This window comes from Arachis ipaensis, chromosome B4 (assembly GCF_059453495.1).
Source record: "Arachis ipaensis isolate K30076 ecotype BB chromosome B4, ASM5945349v1, whole genome shotgun sequence".
NCBI lineage: Eukaryota > Viridiplantae > Streptophyta > Magnoliopsida > Fabales > Fabaceae > Arachis > Arachis ipaensis.
In genome coordinates, this window is record NC_142439.1 from 114,133,123 (window position 1) to 114,137,385 (window position 4,263).

Genomic DNA, 4,263 nt, shown 5'->3' on the forward strand with positions numbered 1-4,263 from the left:
TTCATTTCACTAACCCACTAACTGTTTGATATATTGCATCACTCACACTAACAGTCAGTCTGACAGAAATACTTTCTGCATCTATTTTCCTTGCTTGTACTTGTTGGTTGTATGACAGGGAGAAGAAGCGGGGCTTCAACTTCCTTTGATTCTGAACCTGAGAGGACCTTCTTGAGATTAAGGAGGGAAGCAAGAGGAAAAAGAGTAGTTGGTGCTGAGGAAGAGGAGAAGTACTTTGAACCAAACATGGATGAAAATATGGAGAACCATCATGAAGAAGAGGCTCACAACCATGGCGGAGGAGGTCGAGAAAATCATGCTGGGGAGGATAGAAGAGTTTTAGGCTCTTACATCAATCCAAACCCAGGAAACTGTGGAAGTAGCATTCAAAAACCAACCATCCACGCCAACAATTTTGAACTGAAGCCACAGCTCATCACCCTTGTTCAGAACAACTGTTCGTTCGGAGGGAGTGTCCAAGAGGACCCCAATCAACATCTAACCACCTTCCTGAGAATTTGCGACACAGTGAAGTCTAACAGTGTTCATCCTGATGCCTATAGACTGCTCTTATTTCCATTCTCACTCAAGGATAAGGCAGCTAAGTGGCTGGAGTCTTTCCCAAAGGAGAGCTTGACAACTTGGGAAGATGTGGTGAATAAATTCTTAGCAAGATTTTACCCCCCTCAACGAATCAATAGGCTGAGAGCTGAGGTCCATATTTTCAGGCAACAAGATGGTGAAACTCTGTATGAAGCATGGGAGAGGTTTAAGGACCTGACAAGGAGGTGTCCACCTGACATGTTCAACGAATGGGTGCAGCTGCACATTTTCTATGAAGGGCTCTCTTATGAGTCAAAGAAGGCCGTAGACCATTCATCCAGAGGATCTTTGAACAAGAAGAAGACCATTGAGGATGCCATAGATGTCATTGAAACTGTAGCAGAGAATGACTACTTATATGCTTCCGAAAGAGGGAACACGAGAGGAGTGATGGAACTAAACAATGTAGATGCTCTGCTAGCCCAAAACAAGCTCATTACCCAGCAACTGGCTGACCTCACCAAGAAGATGGAGAGGAACCAAGTAGCAGCAATCACCACTTCATCAACAACCCAAGAAGGAGTGAATGAAGAAGCAGAGGGTAGTCAGGAGCAAGCCAACTACATTGGGAATTCACCTAGGCAAAACCATGATCCATACTCCAAGACCTACAACCCTGGATGGAGGAATCACCCAAACTTTGGGTGGGGGAATCAACAAGACCAAAGCCTTGATCAAAGACGCCCAAATCCCAACAATGCAAGCCACCAACATTTCACATCTAGACCATATCAACACCCCCATAACAACACCTCTCCACATCCAAATCAAAACCAAAATAACTTACCTCATCCTTCCACCTCTAATCCCGATCTACAATCATTTGATGACAGACTCTCAAGGATTGAGAATCTACTTGAAGGCATAGGCAAAGAGATTCAAGATAGTAAAGCGTTCCGAGAAGAAGTAATGTCCAATATGCAAAATCAGGATGCTGCCATCAAGAAACTTGAGACACAAATTGGCTACTTATTCAAGAAAATTTCCAGCCACAACCTTCGCAGCAATACTAGCTCAACACAAAGGGAGGAGTGTCAGGCTATCACCCTTCGGAGTGGGAAGGAACTGAAGGAAACCCCCCAGAAACCACAAGAAAAGGACTCAGATAAAGAGGAAGAAGAGCAGGATGGAGCTCAAGTTCCTAATCTGAGTTCACAAAAAGGGGAAGGAGTACTAAAGCCAGACGTACCAAGATTCCCATATCCTCAGCAATTAAAGAAGAAGGGGGATGACAACCAGTTTTCGAGATTTTTGGAGATCTTCAAGAAACTACAAATCAACATACCCTTTGCTGAAGCAATAGAACAAATGCCACTCTACGCCAAGTTTTTAAAGGAGCTAATGACTAAGAAAAGAAGCTGGAAGAACAATGAGACTGTGATATTAACCGAAGAATGTAGTGCTATCATTCAGCACAAACTACCCCAGAAATTGAAGGATCCCGGGAGTTTTCAGATCCCTTGTATTATAGGGGAAATCACAGTGGAAAAGGCTCTTTGTGACTTAGGAGCTAGCATCAATTTGATGTCGGTAGCTATGATGAGAAAGATGAAGATTGAGGAAGCTAAACCAACAAAGATGGCCTTACAATTGGCAGACCGATCGTTCAAGTTCCTGCATGGCGTCGTAGAAGATTTGCTGGTGAAAGTGGGAGATTTTATCTTCCAGCAGACTTTGTAGTGCTGGACATGCAGGAGGAAGCCAAGGCTTCCATCATCCTGGGAAGGCCATTTTTGGCCACTGCTGGAGCTGTCATTGATGTACAAAAAGGAGATCTCACCCTGAGATTACACAATGAAAAGATGACGATCAATGTGTTCAAGGCCATGAGTTACCCACCAGAGCAATTGGGAGAGTGTATGAGGTTGGACTCACTTGAAGATGCAGTACATGAAAGTTTTGAAGAAGAAGAACCTGAAGGTTTAATAGAGGAGGAGTCTACGTTTAGTGAAGAGGTTGCAACAACAGAGATTCAAATACAAGGTGCACCAAAGGAAGAGAACGAAAAGTCAGAAGCACCCAAAATTGAACTCAAAGCATTGCCACCCTCTCTCAAATATGCATACTTAGGAGAAGATGAAAATTACCCAGTAATCATAAGCTCATGCCTCAGCCAAGATCAAGAGGATGAACTGCTCAAAGTACTGCGAAACCACAAAGATGCCATTGGTTGGACTCTTGCTGACTTGAAAGGGATAAGTTCGGCCATATGTATGCACAAGATACTGCTGGAAGATGATGCCAAACCATCTATTCAATCCCAAAGGAGGTTGAACCCAATCATGAAGGAAGTGGTACAGAAAGAAGTTATGAAGTTATGGCAGGGAGGGGGTAATTTACCCAATCTCAGATAGCCCCTGGGTTAGCCCCGTGCATGTTGTCCCAAAAAAGGGAGGAATTACCGTGGTTCCCAATGAGAAGAACGAACTAATTCCTACAAGGACAGTCACAGGATGGCGGATGTACATAGACTACAGGAAGCTCAATGAGGCTACACGAAAAGATCATTTCCCCCTTCCATTCATGGATTAGATGTTGGAAAGACTTGCAGGGCACGCTTATTATTGTTTTCTCGACGGTTATTCAGGATATAACCAAATAGTGGTTGATCCCAGAGATCAAGAGAAAACCTCATTCACTTGCCCATATGGAGTGTTTGCCTACAGGCGCATGCCATTTGGGCTATATAATGCACCTGCGACTTTCCAACGCTGCATGCTTTCTATCTTTTCAGATATGATAGAAAAATTCATTGAAGTTTTTATGGATGATTTCTCGGTATTCAGAGATTCCTTTCCTAGTTGCCTACATCACCTCGCCTTGGTATTGAAAAGATGCCAAGAGACCAATCTGGTCTTGAACTGGGAGAAATGTCACTTTATGGTGACAGGAGGAATAGTCCTTGGTCACAAAGTTTCTAACCAAGGCATTGAGGTTGACAGAGCCAAAGTAGAACTTATTGAAAAACTGCCTCCACTCAGTGATGTCAGGGCAATTAGGAGCTTTTTAGGGCATGCTGGTTTTTACAGAAGGTTTATTAAAGATTTTTCAAAGATAGCCAAGCCCTTAAGCAATCTCCTTGTAGCTGATACACCATTTATCTTTGATGAAACATGCATGTTAGCCTTTGAAAATTTGAAAATGAGGTTGTCCTCTGCTGCTATCATTTCCCCACTTGATTGGAATTTACCATTTGAATTGATGTGTGACGCATCTGATTTTGCAGTTGGGACAGTGTTGGGACAGAGGAAAGATAACTTAGTCCATGTGATATACTATGCGAGCAAAGTCCTTAATGATACTCAAAGAAATTATACCACTACTGAAAAGGAGTTGCTGGCAATAGTTTTTGCATTTGACAAGTTTAGATCGTACCTCATTGGTGCTAAAGTGATTGTTTTTACAGATCACATAGCACTTAAATATTTGTTTGCCAAGCAAGAATAAAAGCCAAGACTAATAAGATGGATCTTATTGTTGCAGGAATTCAATATTGAAATTAGAGACAAGAAAGGAGTGGAGAACAAGGTAGCAGATCACCTATCCAGGATTCCTCATGATAAAGGTGGAACACCTGATACAAGTGTGAACGAGTTCTTCCCTGATGAGCAGTTGATGATAGTTCATAAAGCACCATGGTTCGCAGACATTGCCAACTTC

The 4,263-nt window shown here is 42.7% G+C and overlaps 1 non-coding gene across 1 annotated transcript; it reads right to left on the reverse strand.

Annotated features, from left to right (window-relative positions):
* Positions 1-699: 699 nt before the first annotated feature.
* Positions 700-803, reverse strand: LOC148568840 (small nucleolar RNA R71). Its single transcript, XR_015883003.1, has one exon. It is a non-coding gene; the product is annotated as a small nucleolar RNA R71 (small nucleolar RNA).
* Between the last annotated feature and the right edge of the window lie 3,460 nt (positions 804-4,263).